We start from the raw sequence: 21,337 nt of genomic DNA on the forward strand, positions 1-21,337 counted from the left end.
TATTTTGGACAATTTTGGAAGTTTTGTAGCAAATCTATAGGTGCAATTTTGTAGATTGGTGGATATAATTGTACTTGATGTGTGTTGTGAATTTAAGATCAATCAAATAGTTAAATCAAAGTGCGTGATTTTTTTTATGGATTAAGGTCTTAGAAATTGGAATTTGAAGGTTAGTGAATATTTTTGAGATCTTTAACAATCTGTTAATTGTATTGGATTGAGAGATATATAAATTTTTAAGCAAGATCAATAGTTTAATAAATAGATATTGGAATTCTAATCTACCTTAGCATTGGTTTGAGTTGATTAGGTTTTAGTTAGGATTTGCTTTAAGATTTAGGATTTGTCTAAAATTTGGCTTAAGATTTAGGATTTGTTAGAATTTAATTTAAGGTTTAGGATTTAGGATTTAAGGTTTGTCTAGGATTTTGTTTAAGATTTAATTAGGATTTGATTTAGGATTTAGGATTTAAGGTTTGTCTAGGATTTTGTTTAAGATTTAGTTAGGATTTGATTTAGGATTTAGTTAAGGTCCATTAGGATTTCAATTAGAATTAAAACAAAATTTGGTTAAAATTTATTTAAGATTAATTTAAGATTTTTTTAATATTTCTTTAGAATTTTTTCATGTTTTTTTGTAATTTCTTTAAGATTTCTTTTGGATTTGATTAAATCTTTATTAGCATTATTAAGATTTATTTGGAATTTTTTTAAGATTCTATTATAATTATTAGGATCTTGTTTTGCAATTCTCTTTCTATCTTCTACAGCTAGGTACTTGGTGCATTTTCAAGTAAGACTTCACATAATACGACAATGTATTGAAGGTCTTATTGAACATTGCAACATAACTCTTCATTAGATAGGATATATAAAGATAAGAGTGAAGCCTTCTTGAGTCTTGTTAATTTCTTTCTAAACTTTAATCTTATTTCAAAACTTTCTAGTCTTCTTGTCTTTAGAAATAGCCATTCTAGTTTAATGTTATATCATCTTTGAGTGATTTTAGTCTTTTTGAGTGATACAAGAGTATATTAATCTTTTATTCTTTTAAGATTTATATCTTTAATAGTTTCACAAGAATGCTAACTTATTATTCTTATATTTTTTTAGAAATAAATGTCACAAATATTTATTTATTATAATTATAATTTAAATAATATGAATAAGTAGGAATATGTAAAAATAGATTAATTTTGTAATATCTTCTAGAAAATATTTCTAAAAGCTTTATAGATGTTGTTTTGACTTTTTATATATTTCTAGTTGATTCATAGGTTAGAAACTTGATCAACGAGTTAATCACATACCACATATGTTAGTAGCTTGTATAACAAACTAATTAAATGGCACTATCAAGAGGGCAAGCCTCCTCAAGAGAATATAGGGTCCTTAATCACAAGTAGATTACAAGAAGGTATAATGTTGTCCCAAATGTAATCAAATATAAAGAACAGCCTAAAAGTTAGGTAAAATTTATAGATTAATTTCTTTCTTGTAGTAAGATGCAGATAATCTCTAACTCTAATTTCAAATCCAAACCTCTTTTTACTAAAATATTTATAATTCACTTATTACTAAGTCAATCTAAGCAAATTTTAGCTCATTGAAAATAAAAATAAAAAAAGAAGAAAAAATCCAATAAATGGCATAGAAAATTCCAAACCAAACTTAAAATTTGCTATCCAAAAATTCTAGTAACCTTCCTCCTAAAAATATGCTTGAATCTCCTTCATAGGTCCATTTTATATATGCTAAGGCTTGTTGGACAGCTCATAATCAGATCTAGCTTATCTTAAAATATCAATACAAAAAGATAAAAATGCAAGTAGTGGAGTAGAAAAATCTGAACTAGTATTGAGTCTCCCCTTCCAAAAACTCTAGCAACCCTCTTCCTACAAATTTGCTTTGATCTCCCTCTCAAAAATCCCATTTCTTGAATGCTATAGCTTTTTGAAAAGCTCACAACTTGATCTGGCTTTCTTCTAAATCTCAACACAAATTGATAAAATTGCAAGTAGCATAGAAAATTCCAAACCAGTGTTGAATCTCTTCTCTCCAAAATTCCAGCAATCCCCCCTCTCCATAAATTTACTTAGATCTCCCTTATATATTTTTAAGATTTTTAAAAATATAGATAATAGTCAAAAAGATTGTAAAACAAAAGGGTGCTAATGCTGCATTTTTACAAAATAGGCTTTTATTTATTTTGTAGGACCATAAATAATTCAAAAAAATATAGATTAAAAAATTAAATAATATAATCATGTATAAGAGGAAATTAAGAGTATATTTTAGCAAAATTTATCTCAAAAAATTAAGAATTGATATGTGAAGAAGATTGGTTGTCAATCAAAGTTGAATTCAGATTCCAAGGTACAAAACCATGCACCTATAGTGACTTTGGAGTTCTTTGATAGATTGAAGTATAGGATTTAAGAGAAAACTTATAAATAGAATTTAAAGTATTTTTTTATTTGAATTTATTTAATATTTAATTTTGGAAGGATTTTCAAAATTAATGATGTTCTTGGTTGGTTTAGATTTTAAGAAATAAAACTATGTTTATATATTTGAGGGTTTCTTGAGTTTTGTGGTATACATATAGATAAATTTTGCATAGAATTTTGTGCTAGTTATGAATGTATATGAAAATTTTGAGATCAATCAAACAATTAGAACAAAGTGTCTGAAAGTTTTTGTGGATTAAGGTCTCCAAACTTGGAATTTAAGGATTAGTGAATATTTTTAAGATCTTTGGCACTCTATTGTTTGAATTGAATTAATTTTTTTAATAAAAATTAGACTTAATTTATAATAGTTTAAATGAATTTTGAAAGAAATTCAACTTTTGAAAAAAGAGATATTGGTACTAGAAATTCAATATTTAGATTGGAATAGGAGGCTAGCTAATATCCAAGCAGATTTTAGGACTTTTCTTCCATTTGGTAAGTGCAATTATCTTCAAATTTGTTGTACTTTTTTTCAACTAAGAGATTGAAAGGTATGTAAATTTTAAAGTAATATCAATAGTTTAAACAATAAATATTGGAATTCTAATCTACCTTAGAATTAATTTAAGTTGATTAGGTTTTGATTAGGATTTGATTTAGAGTTTAGTATTTAGTTAAGATTTGACATAAGATTTAGTGAAGATCTATTAAGATTTTAATTAGGATTAAAATATGATTTAATTAGGATTTATTTAAGATTTATTTAAGATTTCTTTAGTATTTTTTTAGGATTTCTTAAATATTTTTTTTTTGAATTTCTTTAGAATTTCTTTAATGTCTACTTATTATTTCTTTATGATTTTTTTGTGATTTCTTTAAGATTTCTTTTGATTTTGAATAAAACTTAATTAGCATTATTAAGGTTTAATTAGAGTTTATTTAGGATTCTATTAAAGTTATTAGGATTTTGTTGCAATTTTTCTTCTATTTTTTTCAATCAATTCTTTAGTGCATTCTTAAGCAAGACTTCATATAATATGACAACATAGCTGTTAAGTAGATAGAAAAATCAGAGGTAAGAGTAAAGCCTTCTTCACTCTTATCAATTCCTTTCTTACTTCTAGTTTAATTTTAAGAAGTCTCTAGTTTTCTTATCTTTTAAGAATAGCCATTCCAATTTCTTTTTTATATACATACTTTCTTATATTTATTTTTTCATATTTCTTTGAAAAAGTCTTAATTTTTTATTTATTTTTTTCAAGCTTTTTTCCTTGAAAAATTAACAAGACTAGACTTATAATATCAAATCTTTGTATTTTCTTGATTAAGAGTGGATTATTTCTTTCTTTTGATAAGACATAATTGTATTAGAAGTTTTGGATTACCTTCTTCTAAATTAATATTATTTTTAGTATTTTTTTTTTATTTTCAAGTTCTTTTTTTTACTTGTCTTAAGTAATATTAAATATTTCTTCTAAGTATTATTATATTAAAACTTGTTAAAATAAAGAGTGTAATAGAACAAATGCAATAAAAATTGAGGGAATTAATGCTTGGAATATGTCAATTGAATTTACCACCACAAGAAAGAATAAGAATGATAGAAAGTGGAGATATAAAGATGATTGGAGGTGCTTCAAAATCTATATCAAATCATGTTCTTTTTTTATGGTAGAACACCATTTAAATGCTAGAAAATAAAGAATTGCGTTATTTCAAAAGTTTAATGGTACAAGATCTAAGTTTTGAGGATTCATCAATCAATTACAATTAAAAATTAAACTTCAACTTTAATACTATTCAACTCTAGGATCAAAAGTCAGGTTTTTGAAACACTACGTTTTGATTATGTATTATCATGGATTTTATTTTATATTGAATAATATGATCCTATATTTGTCACATATATATATATATTTCTTAATTTTTATTTATATAATTAAATAGAAATAGATAAAATTAAATTTATTTTTATAATATTTTTTAGAGATACTTCTTAGAGGCTTCATAGACGATGCTTTGACTTTACATGTATTGTAATTGATTGGTAGGTTAGAAACTTAATTAGTAAGTTAATCATATATTAATAGCTTGTAAAAAAAGTTAACCATGTGATGCACATATAGAAAACTTGCCTTACAAGTTAAGATAAGTGTCTTATAAAATCAACATGTTTGAGTGACACAAGAGTGTATTGACATTTTATACATTTTAGTTCTTTGAGGTTCATATCCTTGATAGTTTGAAAAGAGTATTAATTTAATATTCTTATCTTTTTTTAGAAGTGAATGAATTATTCTACTTCTATTACTATAATTTGAAGGTTGTGGATTAGTTAGCTTTAAACAAACTATTTAGTTTTTTAATATCAATTTTTTTTCTTAAAAATAATGGATTATCCTTCTTTGTAGAAATTTTCATTTGATATTAGAGGTTGCAAATTGTCCTCTATTAATTTGACTTCACATTTGTTAATTTATTTAAAATAGAAGAAAAAATCATGGATGCTATATTTGATGGAAGTAAAAATAGATTTACAACTATTGAAAATCTTTAAAAACTTGTCAATACTCTTAGAGTAGAAATTTCATGCCTCACTAGTACCAACTATAGAAATACTAATCCTATACCTATAGAAGAAGTTTAAAATCCATGGCAAGAAATGATGTAGTTGAAGAAAGCAAGTAGATTGTCTTCATAACTAAATTTAGGAAGTTTTGTTTCTACAAGTACAACAAGGATATAGATTAATATGCCTAATAAGTTTGATGGAATGAGATCAAAATTTTGAAGAGTTTTGCAACAAATCAAGCTTTATCTAAAGTTGCATTCCTTCCAATATTGTAATAGATTTATTCAAGTGGGATTCATAGAGGCACTTCAATCTAGAAGTACTCTCTCTTGATTTATACCATTAATAGAAAAAAGTTCACAACTTCTTTATGATTTGAATTCATTCCTAAAAGTATTTATAGCTACATTTGGAAATAGTGAACAAAAAATAATAATAGAGATCAAGTTCTTATTTTAATGACAAGGATCTTTATCAGCTATCATGTATACTACTAAATTCTAAAACCTCACTTGCAACATGGACTAGGATGACAAAGTCCTTATCAATCAATTTTGATATAGATTGAAGGATAATATCAAAGATTTGTTATTGATAATGCTAAAAGGAAAATATTTAAAAAAAAATTATTGCTCAATTCATTGCATGCAAGAATAATTTATTTGAAAGGCATTAAGAACAAAGATTTGGCTACAGAAGAGCAAACTAAGTAATGACAATAACTCTCAAGTTTTTAGAAACTTAATTATCAAGGTTGAAACTAAATCAAATTGATACAATATGTTTTAAATCCCTCATTGATCAAGAAAAATCTCAATGTTGTTAAAAAGGTTCATACTTATATTGTGAAGAAGCTAAGCATACTACTCAATATTATTATAAGAAGCAATGCAATCATAAAATGAGGATCACAATTGCCAAAGAAGATAATGTATTAAAAAAATAAGTTTTTTTAAATTACAATAGGAACCATGTCATTTGAATCATGTACAATACCTAATAAAGGTCTTATTTTTTCTTTAGATTCTTTACCTTGTTTTACAATAGATGTGTATTTAGGATCTAAAAATCAAAAAGTCTTTATATTATTAAATTCAAGAGCCTTAGCCTCTTTTATAAATAAAGACTATGTCAAGAAATAAGAAATACTTTTAGTCAAGAAAACTAAAGTTATACATGTTAAAGCCATAGATGGTTGTTTGTTATTTTTTAGAGATATTATTTATAAGATTGTTTCTTTAGATGTAACAATTAAAGATCAAAATAGTATAATAATATTTGATGTGATAAGTTCTTCTTGTAATCTTATTATTTTAAGATTATTGTAGTTAAAAAAATACAACCCTCAGATAGATTAGATTTTTCGTAATGTTAACTTTTCTTATAGCTTAATTTAAAATTTTGATAGTGAAATAGAAATAAATAAGCTTAGAATATCCAAACTCTTATAGATATGTACAAATACTTTCATACATGCAATAAAAGAAGGATCATCTTTTGTTATATATGCCACATCTATTTTTTTATAGTAGAAAGATGTCAAGTGATATTCTTAGTCAATATCCAGATATCTAAGATGTTTTTGAACAAAAAAAATATAGATATTCTTTCAAAGCATGGACCCTATGATTATACAATTGATCTACAAAAAAAATTTAAATATTATTTCCAATGAAGGATTAATGATGGATCCAAAGATGGTCAAAACTATCATGGATTGAAAGGCCCCAAAAATAATTAAAGATGTGCAATGTTTTTTGAAATTTGCCAATTATTATCAAATCTTTATCAAGAATTTTTTTCAAGTTGTGGCTCCTCTTACACATCTGATATGTAAAAACAAACTTGAATGGAATAAAGAAGTTGAAACATCTTTTGAAGCCTTGAAGATAATATTTATTTCCATACCAATTTTATATTACGTTGATTTTTATAAAGTATTCTTTATAGAAATAAATGCATCAAATTTTTCTATTAGTGATGTTTTATTATAAATAGTAATAGATGATAAGATCTATTTTTTAGCTTTTATTATAATTTTTTTTAATAGCTAAGATTAATTACAAGATCCATGATTCAACAACATTCTCAAAATAGCATTATTATTTAGAAGACACTTTTAGTTTAGTTATTATATATATGGATCACAAGAACCTCAAGTATTTCATGTAGATAAGTATTTTGAATCATTACCAAGCCTATTAAAGTATATCTTTATCAAGATTTGATTTAAAGATCATATATAGATTTGAAAAACAAAAAGATTTATTAGATGTACTTTTTAGATGTTCTTATCTTATATCAAAAGAAAAAAATGTAGCTTTTGATTAACAAAGAATAATTCTATTGAAGCCAAAGTATTTTTATCTTTAGATAATAAAATCAACATTGATTTTTGATTCAATCTTTGTCATGCAAATTCAATCAAATATGTCTTTTCATCTTCTTATTTAAGATATGAAGAATAATTCTTCTAAGTCTCATAATACTTCTAAATTTAAGTTCAAGAATAATCTACTCTATTTTAAAGGGCAATTATATATTTTAAAAAGCAAAGCATGATTACATTTTTTTCAAGATTGTCATGACTTTTTAGCAGTCAGACATTTTAGATGCAACAAAAATTTGGAGCTAATATTAAGAGATTTTTAGTAGCATCAAATGTAGAAAGTAGTTAAAGATTTTTTACAATCATGTAATATTTATTGAAGATCCAAAACTCCTTATTATTGATCTTATAGACTTGTTTAGCCATTATATATTTTTAAACAACCATGGACTTTTATTTCTATAGATTTTATTATAGATTTTTTAATTTTAGTTTATATGATTCTAAATTTATGATGATAGATCAGTTTAACAAAATGGTACATTTTGTACCATTTACAAAATTTATTATAAGTAAAGAAATGGCTAAGTTTTTTTGTTAACATTTATTGCTATCATGGATTCTTTAAGGATATTATATCAAATAGAAGAATTCAATTTATATCAAAATTTTAAAAAATCTTTTTTTAAATTTTAAAGGTAGATATAAAGCTTTCTTTGAATTTTTTATCTTCAAATTGATGGCAATAAAAATAGGTGAATCAAGTTCTAAACCAATATTTAAGGTCTATCATCAATTATCATCAAAATGATTAGACAATTTTTTTTACCATAGATAGAGTTTGCATACAATAATTTGATATATTATTTTATTCAACAAATACTTTTCTTTATTAATTATGATTATCATCTATAATTTAATATTTTTGACTTTTCAAAAATTGATAATTTTGTGGCAGAAGATTTAATATCAAAATTACTTGTCCTTGTGACAAGTTGGACTATTGTAGGCTTTGACCTTTTCTTATTAGTAAACAAGTTAATTTTGTTGCTTATTGATTACATCAACTAGAGTCTATGAAGATCTATCTTGTATTCCATGTGTCTTTCCTTAAGCCATATAAGACAATGAATATCTCAAGAAGAAGAGAAATGCCACTTCCTCTTATAGAAGTGGATAATAATAAAAAAATTGAAGTTAAAGAAGTCTTAGATTTAAGACAGTGCAAAAATAGATTAAAATATCTTATTCATTGAGGCAAATATGATATTAATGAATGCACATGGGAACTAACAATGATTCTTACAAATGCAACAAAAAAAGTTGAGGCTTTTCATCAACATCTATGAAAATCAAAATGAAGAATAGCAAATCTTTGCTATAAAAGAAAAAAGATCCAAAAAAAATAGCATTCTTCTTACTACTCTTGTTTGTAACTTTTGTGTATTTGTAATACTAAAGAGATGGGGGACCAACAACCACTAGATTCAACTTAAGAGCTATTATTTGCTAATTTATTGAATAAGATATTGTGATTGTTATAATCTTTAAGACAACATAATCAAGATGAAGATCCTCAAGAATGACATGTTCTTCCTCAAATAGATGGTAAGATATAACATGTTTGATATCATAAACTTAGAAGAAACTCTCAATGTTTGGTGATTTTATTAGAGGTAGAAACAACTTTTGATGGTATTTCAAATGTTTTATTTGAAAGGAGTTATGAAGGAATTAAAAAAAATTAAATAAAAACATGGACTTCTTATCTTAGTATGAGATATTATTAATGGTTTAAAGGACCTATCAACCATCTTCAAAGAGAAGAAAGATTAAAATATGTAGCAAATATAATTTATCTCATGTTAAATTTCATCAATATGTGATGATTTCTCTTCATTAAACTTGTAGCTAAAAGAAAAGGTAATATCATGGATATACATATTTATTCCAATATTTATCTATATTTTAAAATAAAAATAGAAAAAATAAATTTATTTTATAATATTTTCTAAAGATGCTTCCTAGAAGCTTTGTAACAAGGTATAGATAAGATAATTATATAGATAATTAGAACCATGGAAGTTTTTAGAATTGAGGTTAAGTTAGTAGACTAGATAGGATCCATCATAGAACATTCTAAAAAAGATTTAAGGTAGTTATTTAGATAGAATCTACCACTTAGGAATATTCTAGAAAGTCTAAGGTAGTAGGACAAGGTATAAATAAGACTCGCCAGGGCCTTTTGGGCCATCTAGTCAGATATGGCTTTGGACCCTTTTTCTTATTAAAATTTGGTTCTACATCTTTCTATTCTGTTTTATTTCCATTTGCTTAGTTTTATCTTTCATGTCATATTCAATTTAATCCTGTTTAATTTTGTCTTATTTTGTGACGAGGCCTTATGTTATTATAGATTAGAAAGATCTTAGGTTTTTGAGATAGTCTAGTCCTGTTACATTGATATCAAAGTGAATATTAGACTATTTATTTTTGATAGCATGTCAATAGTTATCATTTAGTCCAAGGTTAGTTGTGATCACACTGAGTGTTATGTTGAGGCTATGACAAGCTATTCTTAAAAATTCAATTGACAGGTGGAAAGATATTAAAATAATAGAGTCCAACAAAAAAATTATAATGTAGAAGATATGGCGAAGCAATCCCAAATGGAGGCTCAAATACAATACCTTTTAGGCCAAATAGCTACTTAATAAGGGCAAATAGAAGCCTCAAAGACAAGAGAGTTGACATCGGCTAGATTGAAATTGAATAAGCTTAATACATACTCTAAGACTCCAAGACAAGAAGATGTCAATGGTTCTTCAACATGCAACGATATCTCCAACTATCTGAAGCAAATATCATTGAAGGAATTATATATATAGCTAGTTATTTGAAAGATGCAATAGCCATTTTGATGATGATATTAAATTCAAAGCTATAGAATTCAAGGAAGATTTTTTGCTTAGGAGGAGTTTGAAACCGAGTTTAGGAATTAATTTTAGTCCAATAATGTAGAAAATATAGTACGCAATCAATTGATAAATCTTATACAAGCTAGGTCAATTCAAGATTATGTCTCTTGATTCAAGTCCCTATGTCTCCAAATTAACAATGTTTTGGATGTAGAGATGATGGATCAATTCCTACCAGGTTCAAAACTTGGGATATAGGAAGAGGTAGAGCTAAGAGATCCACAAACATTCAAAGAGGCAATTTGGATTGCAAAGAGGGTCAATGCTATAGATTTTAGAACTCATGGAGTATGACCTATAGAACAAAGTTCTATGTCACTATTTAATACTATGACACAACAACCAATATTAAAGGAGATTGATGCTCCATAAGGATCATTGACACTACAAAGACAACAAATATTGGTGCAAAAGGGATTGTATTTCTATTGTTGGGAGCCACGCCATTAGATTGGAGGTTGTCTAAAATGTCAAAGTGTAAGTATCAATAAGACAAGTCCAGTTCATAATCTCAAAATTCACCAAATTGATAATAAGTAAGAGTAGGAAAACATGGCTCTTTAATAAAAGCACCGAAGGCGAGTACTCCAGATAGCTATTATCTCTCAGAGACAAATGACATAGCCTCAAACAACTATAAAAAGAGTCGACTAGTACTTCTAATGGGACTACTATGAGAACAATCATATTGAGTACTTATAGATTGTGGTTGTACAAAAAATTATATCTCAACTAAAATTACCGACTGCTTTAGAATTAAAACTACAAAAATCAAATGAGGAAGTATATACCTTGTACATGATGGAGAGAATATATTGAATAAAACATGTGAAGAAGAAACCTTGAGATTGACAAACACCTACGTCTTAAGAGAGAAATTCAAGTTAACAAAGCTAAGGTATGATGTTATCTTTATTATGCTAAGGTTAGACATAGAAAATAAGCAAGTTGATTAAATAGGAAATACAATCTCTTTTAAAGATAGAAGATGCAAGGTGACTCTTTGCACCTCTATATCAAGTGAAGAAGAAAGACAATCTACAATCAAAGACTTACTTGTAAGGACATCCTTTACAAAGAAACAACTATAACATGAGCAACTAGTATATATGGTGGTTTCAAATCTTGCATCAGTGGTAGAAAAGACAGCTGAAGAAAGAGAATGGTGTTGTGTTGTAACACGACTATATGGTGAAAGATAATAATATGGATCTTATTATAGAAGAGCCAAGTTAAAAGATAAGGTAGAAAAATATGGATAAAAGATAAGAGGGTAATAAAACTTTTAGTAGTAGTACTGCCTTTTTATAAAAGTGACTTCTATTTATTTTATATCGCCATAAATAAGGCAAAACAAGATAGATTGTAAAAATAAATGATATAAGTATCTTTAGGAGGAAGTTAAGAGTAAATTCTAGCAAAATTTACCTAAAAAAACTAGATATTGATACCCGAGGAGGATGGATTATCAACCTACATCAAAATCAGACCATGAGGCACAAAATCGAGCACCTATGGCAACTCGAGGATTCTTTTGCAGATTGGAGAGTGGAATTTGATAGCAAACTAAATAGGATTTTTATGAGCATTGGTTTTGGGCGATTTGGATTTGTTATGACTTTGTAAGAGCTTTACAAATCAAGTTTGTTTTTGGATGATTTGGGTTTTGTAAAATAAAACAAAGTTGACGTTTCTAGTGTTTTCAAGAGTTTTGTAAAAGATCTATCAATGAAATTTTGTGGATTAATAGTTATAGCTGTGCTTAATATGTGTTATAAATCTTAGCTCGATCTAATAGTTGAATTGAGGGTAATTGAGATTTAAGTGGATCAAGGTCTAAGAAAGTAGAATTTTATGTCTAGTAAGGATTTTTAAGATTTCTTGCAATCTACAAACTAGATTGGAGTGAAATTTATATATGAGGATATTAGACTTGTTTTTTTATGTATATAAAAATTTTAAAATTAATCAAATAATGAAAAGAAGATATATTGGCTCTGGAAGATTGGTATTAAGGTCAAAGAAGGAGGCTAGCCAATATCCAAGCACATTTTTGAAGTTATTGTCTATTTGGTAATTCCAATCCTTTTTAAATTTTTTGTGCTTATCTTCAACTTATTTTTTAAGAAGTGTGAAAATTTTGAGTTAAGATCAATAGTGTATTCATTAGTTATTGAGGTTTAAATTTGTTATAGAAATTACTAGGGTTTGATTTAGGGTTTAGGATTTGGTTAGGATTTGATTTAGGATTAGGGTTTGGTTAAGATTTGATTTAGGGTTAGGATTTGCTTAGGATTTGATTTAGGATTAGGATTTTTTTAGGATTTGATTTAGGATTTAGAATTTAATTTAGGACTGCTTAGGGTTTGATTTAAGATTTAGGATTTGATTTAGGGTTTAAGGTTTGGTTAGGATTTGCTTAAGATTTGATTTAGAGTTTAGGATTTTAATTTGAGTTTGTTTAGGATTTAAGATTTAGTTATTTTTTGGCCTAAAGTTTGAATGAAGTCCAATAGGATTTCAACTAAGATTAAATTAAGATTGAATTGAGATGTATTTGAGATATATTTGTAATCATTCTAATATTTCTTTAAGATTTCTTATTGTTTCTTTGTAATTCTTTTGTAGTTTCTTTGAATTTGATTAAAGCTTGTTTAATATTATTAGTGTTCTATTAGAATTAGGATTTTGTTGTAGCAATTTTTATTCTACCTTCCATAGTCAAGTGCGCAAAGCATTCTTAAGCAAGACTTTTCATATTACAACAATAGGTAGAATAATTTATACGAGAATATCAAGATGTCTTATCAACCAACCTACTTAGTAGCATTCCACCTATTCAAGATGCCTCCTTTCAAATAGAACTATTGCTTGAAGCCAAATTAGCAAGTTAATTAATTTATTGCCTAGTACCAAAAAAACTTGAAGAGTTACGGAAGACATTCAACAAAATCTTGGAAAAATGCCTCATTTAAAAAAATACATTACTATAGAGAGCACCTATACTCTTTGCATCCAAGAAAGATGGTAGACTTTACCTTTGCATCGACTATTGAGGTTTCAATAAGCAGACTCTTAAAAATACATATCCACTTCTATGTGTGGATGATCTTCTTAACTAAATTCAAGGTGTGGCCATCTTTAAAAAATTGGATCTTTGGAGTGGCTATTGACAAAGACTTATTACAAAAGAAGATGTGAAAAAGACAGCAATTTGTATGTGCTATGGATAGTTTGAATGCTTAGTTTTATCTTTTGGCCTCACTAATACTCTAGCATCTTTTATGGATCACATGAACAAATTATTTCGAGACCTTTTGGACAAGTATGTAATCATTTTCATTGATGATATCCTTGTATATAATAAAATCCATAAAAAGCATAAACAACACATACGAGAGGTATTGCACCGACTACAAAATAGTTGCTTTTATTGCAAGCAATCAAAATGTGAACTTTGGAAGTTAGAAGTCACATTTTTTGGGCATGTGGTGTCCTCCACATCCATGCGTATGGAGCAAGATAAGCTAAAAGCAGTAGAGAATTATCCAACCTTTAAGGATACTTCTCAAGTTTACTCATTTTTAGGCTTTGTTAGATATTATCATGGTTTTGTTGAGCAATTTGCTCTCATTATTACCTCATTGAAAAATATATTGGAAAAAAGAGCCCCATTTGAATGAAAATTGGAGCAGCAAAATACCTTTAATAAGTTGAAGGAAGCACTCATTATTACTCCAATATTGTAACTATATGATATTAATCTTCTTTATATACTTGACATTGATTCTTTCAACTTTGCTCTTGGAGCAGTCCTTCAACAAGACTTTCATAAAGGCCTTCAACCTATAGAGTATGAATCATACAAGCTTAGAATGGCAGAGTACAATTACTGTACATGCAATCAAGAATAATTAACGATTGTACTTACCACAAAGGTGTAGCAACATTATCTATTAGGTAAGCTAGTTGTTGTTCGGACTGACCATCAACCTTTGCTACATGAATTGCATCTAAAAAATATAAAATCATAGCATCATTGTTTGAAAGAATAGTTGCAACTTTTTGATATTCAGTTTAAGTACAAAGCATATTTGATAGTATAATAATAGGTAGTAGATCAAAAGTAGGAAAAAATATTGTTGATATACTTAATTATACTTAGGTATATTGTATAAAAAAAATATTAAGATATTAATGTTAAGTATAGTTCAGGCCCATTCTTATGTTAGCTATAAATAACTCTTGGGTTAGTAATTTAAATATGTGAGATAAACAATGTTTTTTTTTGTTCCTTCTATTACAATTAATACATGGATTACTAGAGCATATTATACTATAGTGATGACATATCCATATCTCATACAAATCAGAAGTGTTCTTTAATTTTTTAAGAAATATTGATGCTGCTCCATGTGCTATAAGACAGTTCTATTTTATCTCTCCAAATCGCAGTCTTCTTTTTCTTGATCGTCCTTCAACTCGTTACTTCGTAAAGCTTTACAAACAAAGGCGACAACATACTATGCCAAAGAGCTTATTGCAAAGACCAGATTTGAATGACAAATTGGAAAACAAGACAAAAATCGGTACTATTACTAGTATCATTTCAGATCTAATCAAAGAGACAAAATGAAAGGAAGCTATATAATAGAATATTTATTTCAAGATGGTTATTGATTGAAGGTAGAAAATATATAATATCAAGATTATACTCTTATTGAATGCTTACTCTATTTCAAGAAGAAAATTTATGTGCTCAAGAATGTTAAACTTTAGACACTCATACTTTAGGAAGGACATAACATCTTAATATCTAGACATTTGGGACAAGCAATGAGTCTAAAATGGATCTCAAGGATATGATTTTGGACAAGTTTGGATTGTGATGTTTAAGCCTTTGTACACTCTTACGAGTCATATCAATGTAATAAAGCATGCAATATAGCATTTTCTAAACTATTGCAACCAATTTTACTACCTACAGCATATTAGGAGCAAATGACTATGAATCTCATTATGTATTTTTAACAAATACCTCATAATCATACCATGATTGTCATCTTTGTGGATCAACTCTTGAAGCAACTTCATTTGGTCATAGTGTGCTAAGAAATTAATGCCCTAATGCTTACACAAGTCTTCTTTGATACCATCTTTCATCACCTTGGATTATTTTGTGTCATTGTTTCAAATCGAAATCTATGCTTTATAGAAAATTTTTGGCAATCCTTGTTCAAGCTACTAGATATATAACTTACCAAGTCTACAGCCTTCCATCTCAAAACAAATGAGCAAACAAAGTGTGCAAATTGGACCTTAGAAGATATATTGGGGGTATTTGTAGTGGTTCATAATAATGATTGAGATGAATACTTGACAACTTTGGAGTTTACTTTTAATAATAGTATTCAAAGCAAGTATTAATCATTCACCACTTTTCTTTAATACTAGCTAGTATCCGATTATGCTGGTAATTCTCTATTGTTCTATTGACATCAAAAAATCAACAAAGGAGGAATTTATACAATGGCTTACAACAACCTTATAAGAGGCATGGCATCGCCTCATTATTACTTAGAATCGATAGAAGCAATATGCGGATAACCATCAAAAATATAAGATCATCTGGGAAGGTGATCTAATGTTACTCTCCAATGCTAACTTGCCACTTGCTACATCAATCCAAATCCATAAATTAGCAACTAGGTGGTTTGAACCTTTCCACATTTTTGTAGTGATATCTCATGTCGCAATATCAACATCTTTGTAGTGATATCTCTTATCAATGCCTTTTTAGTCTTTAGTCTTGTTTCGAGACTTTTTAAGTCTTTTTGGCTTTAGCAATAGTCATTCTAGTTAAATACTATATCATCTTTAAGTGATTTTTAGTTATTTTGAATGATATAAGAATATATTAATATTTTAATTTTTTGATATTCATGCCCTTAATAATATTGAAGAATTTGGAGGCTTTTTTGGCAAATTTTTGATCTATATATAAAAAATATGATATAATTTGTGTTGCAATAAATATAATAAATATTTTATGACAAAAAAAATAATTTTTTATATCATATGCTTTACACTTTAGACAAATCATAATTGATATTAAGTGAGATGTTATTGCATTCATCAACCAATTTTTTTATGAATTATAATATGAGGACAAAAAATTGATGCTCAATTTATTTGATCCTCACATATTAAGTCAAGTAATTGATTTTGCTGTAAAGTATGACAATTGACTTGTTGAATTTTGGTCTTAGAATCGCGTAAGTAAATTTCAATGTTATTACAATTCAATAGCAATATCAATATCTTTTCAATACATATCTTTGAAAGTAGAAGATATGCAAATTGATGTGGTATATTTCAAACTTCTTATAGAGTAAAAAAAGACTTATCATCATAAAGAAGGATTGTCTCTATGTTATAGAAAACTAAAGCTTATTGTTCAATATTGTCCAAAGAAATGATGCAATTATAAAATAAAAAGTATAATTATCAAAAAATATAATATATCAAAAAATAATTTTTTTTGCCATAATAGGAACCATGTAACTGGAACCTTATACAATACCTAATGAAGGTCTTATTTTTTCTTAAAAATCCTCTTCTTATATTAAAATAGATATTAGATTAAAACCTTAACATCATAAAGTCTCTTCCTTGCTAGATTAAAAAGCCTCAACTTATTTTTTAAATGAAAAGTCTTTTAAAAGATATTTCATACTTTTAAAAAAGAAAACAAAACTTGTTCATATAGAAGTCATAGATGGTCGTTTAGTTGTCCTTTTAAGATGTTATTCATGAAAAATTTCTATTAAAAATAGTAATCAATGATTATAGTAGCTTTGTGATATTTAATATCATTAGATCTATTTTTAATTTAATTATTTTAGATTTATTATGATTAAAAAAATAAAATCTTTAAATAGGTTGGATTTCTTATAGTCTTGATTTTTCTAAAAGTATAAATAAAAGTGTAATTAATCAAGCAGAAAGTCATAAGTCTAATAAAATCAAACCAATATTTATATGTGCAAGAGCTTTCTTATATGTTGCAAAAAAAATCACCTTATATCATATTCAAGAAGAATGTAGATACTCTTTTAGAACATTGTTTCTATCATTGCTTAATTGACCTTCAAGAAAGAGCTCAACTATTAATTGGATCAATCTAAAATTTATCACAAAATGAGTTAATTGAACTCAAAGAGAATATTGAAGAAAATTTGGCCAAGAACTTTATATGTTATTTCAAATTTCTAGCAAAAAATTCAATTTTATTTGTTAAAAAAAAAGATGGATCATTGTAGATATGTATTGATTATCAAAAATTCAATAAGATCACCATCAAGAACAAGTTTCAACTATCTTTGATATCTAGACATCTTCATTACAAATCAAGTTAAGGTCTATACAAAAATAGATCAATCAAGGATATACAACTTGATATGCATTAAAGAAAGAGATGAATAGAAGACTCTATTTTGAATCAGATATAGATATTTTAAATATAATGTTATGCTTTTTGGACTTATAAATACATTAAAAGTTTTTCAAAATCTTATGAATAATATCTTTTAAGAGTTTTTAGACGATTTTGTTGTGTGTTATTTAGATAATTTTTTAATCTATTTTAAGAATATAGAAGAAAATAAACTTTATATTCATCATGTATTACAAAAACTAAGAGATGTGAGATTCTTTGCTAAGATAGAAAAATATGTATTTTATACTATTTAGGTCAATTTCTTAAGATAAATCATTTCAAATGACAAACTTAAGATAGATCTTAAGAAAGTTCAAACTATTAGAAATTGAAAGATTTTAAAAATAATAAGAGATGTCTAATATTTTTTGAGATTTTTCAACTATTATTGGATCTTCATCAAGGATTTTTTTTTAAATTGCAACTCCATTTATATGTTTAATTTGTAAAAATAAACTTCAATAGAATCAAAAAATAGAAGAAATATTTGAAACTTTCAAAATGATCTTTGTTTGTGTATCAATCTTATATTATATTGACTTTTATAAGCTATTTTTTATGGAAATAGATGCATTAAACATTGCTTTGGGTGCCATATTATAACCAATGGAAACACATTATAAACTTGTTAGAGCATGCCTTTGTCAAGATTCAAATTTAAGATCACTTATCAACTAAGAAAATGCCAAGGATTATCAAATGCACTCTTTATATGATCTTACCTTGTACCAAAAAAAAAAATGTTTTTTTTGATCTACAATAAATAATTCTCTTAAAGATAAAGCATCTTTATCTTTGAAGAATAAAATCAATACTAACTATTGATTCAACTTTTATTAAGCAAGTTTAGTCAAGTATGTCTTCTGATTCTTTTATTTGTGATATTAAGAAAATTCTTTCAAAGTCTTATGATATTTTTAAGTTTGAATTTAAAAATAATCTATTATATTTTGAAAGATACTAAGTATTTTAGAAGGTGAAGCTCAATTACATGTTTTTTAAGTTTATCATGACTATTCAACAGTATGATATTCTGAATACAAAAAGATTTTAGAACTAACATCTAAAGAATTTTAATGGACCTAAATATGGAAAGCAGTCAAAGATTTTATACAATCATGTGAAGTTTGCTCCACATCAAAAACTCCTTGTCATCAATCTCATGGGCTTCTTTAGCTATTATCTATTCTAAAAAAAACTATAGTCTTTTAATTCTATAGATTTTATCATAGATCTTTGAATCTCAAATTTTTATAACTCTATATTTGTCATAGTAGATAGTTTTACCAAGATGGCATATCTTATATCATGTACAAAATCTATCACAAGTGAAGAAAGAACTAATTTTTTTTTTTTTTTGACAATATCTATTGCTATCATGAATTATTTGAGGATATTATATTGAATAGAGAAACTTAGCTTATATTAAGATTTAAGAAAATGCATTTCAAGATTCTAAAGGTGGACATAAAACTATCTTCAACTTTCTATCTTCAAATTGATGGCAAAACAAAGCATCTGAATCATGTCTTAGAACAATATTTGTGTCAAAGATAAGAACTCAATGAAAGCAAATAAATAAGTGATACTCTCTCAAAGAAATATGAAAAAATAGAAATAAAGAAGTATATATATTAAAAAAATAAATAAAATGGCTATTGCCAAAGAACAAGGAAATTAGAGACTCTTGAAATTAGACTATAAAGAAGAAAGGAATTGACAAGAGTGAAGAAGATTTTATTCTTACTTCTATATATATTATCTTCCTAAGATCTATATAGCAACATTCTATAAAACCTCCAAAAATGTGTTGATTTTGCATGACATGTATCTTAACTTGCAAGGCAAGTTTTCTATATAGACACCACATAGTTAGCTTGTTCCACAAGCTACTAATATATATGGTACATGGGCCGCTTGTTGATCAAGTTTCTAACTTATGAATCAATTATAAACACATATAAAGTCAAAACATCTAAAAAACTTCTAGGAAGGTATTATTATATTAATCTATTTATATCTATTTTTATTTATTTATATTATTTAGATAATAATTATAATAGATATATATTATGATATTACCTCCTCTTCTAGAGACGACTTCCACAAGGAGTAGTGATCACATATTAATGAAGTCTAAATTACAAAAAATTATATTTGGTATGTATTCTAATTTTTGTTTCCTTCAAAGGTAGTTGACAAGTCTTCTCAACTATCAATAATATTCCATTCCAAAGCAGAAAGGCGACCTTGTTATTTGATCATTATTAAAACCTTCATAATTTCCTTCAAATTAAACATTTGTAATACCATCAAGAATCATTCTTACGTCTAATAAAATCACCAAACATCAAGAGTCTCTTCCTAGGTCATGATACCAAATGTGTTGTATTTTGCCATGTATTCAAGAAAAAACATGTTGTTCTTGAAGGTCTTCATACCTATTATGTTGTCTTGAAGTCTATGATAATTACAATGTTTTATCTACTAAGTCAATAAGTGATGGCACTTAAGTTGAATCCATTGATTGTTGATTCTCCATCTTCTTAATGCCACAATTATATAGAAATTACAAACAAAGATAAAAGATAGAATACAATCTTTTCTAAATTGTATTTCTTTTATAGCAGAGGTTTGCTATCTTTCATCTTGATTTTGATGGATGTTATTGATGAAAAGCTTTGAATTCTCTATTGTATTTATAAGATTTTTTGTTGGCTCCTATGTTCATTTGTTAATATTGTATTTGTACCAATGAATAAGATATTTCAACCTATGTTGGTACTACCTTGAGCTTAAGACCTCTTCTATATCAAATTCTTGATTATTATCCACTTCTATAAGAGGTGGTGGTATTTGGCTTTTTTTTGTCATATTCACTATCTTATATGACTTTAAAATAGGCACATAAAATACGAGATGGATTTTATAGACTCCAATAGATGTAATCAATAAGCAATTGAATTGACTTGTTCATAAATAAAAAAATGGTCCAAGTCTATAATAATCCAACTTGTCAGAAGATCAAATAACTTTAATATTATGATGAAGTAACCACACCTTATTACCAATATGGAAATGAGGTTTTTCCTTGCAATAAGCATCCATGTTGCTCTTTTGTTGTTCTTAAGCTTCTTTTAGTCATGTTGTTATATGGCTTGATTTACAATCTAAGAATATATGAAGTATTTAGTTGTAGAAAGTTTATTTTTAATTTATTGACTAAGCTCTAATAAGTGATTTATTTTATTTTTAACTTATATACAAAGTCAAAGCTTCCAAAATCTCAAGATATGGCTCAAAATACAACCACTAGTAAATCACGTTACTTACTACCTTTAGATTGCAAGTATTAACTTCAACTTCCTATAACTCCTTCAATCTAGCTTAGAATTCATCAAGCAGTATATAAAAAATATAGCCAAAAATAATTTCTCTTTAGCTTCAGTTTTCAATCCTTCACTGCTTTCCAAATGCTTGCATTATATCTAAAAGAGTGATAGTAGG

This window comes from Physcomitrium patens, chromosome 3 (genome assembly GCF_059467195.1).
Source record: "Physcomitrium patens ecotype Gransden chromosome 3, ASM5946719v1, whole genome shotgun sequence".
NCBI classification, from domain to species: Eukaryota; Viridiplantae; Streptophyta; class Bryopsida; order Funariales; family Funariaceae; genus Physcomitrium; species Physcomitrium patens.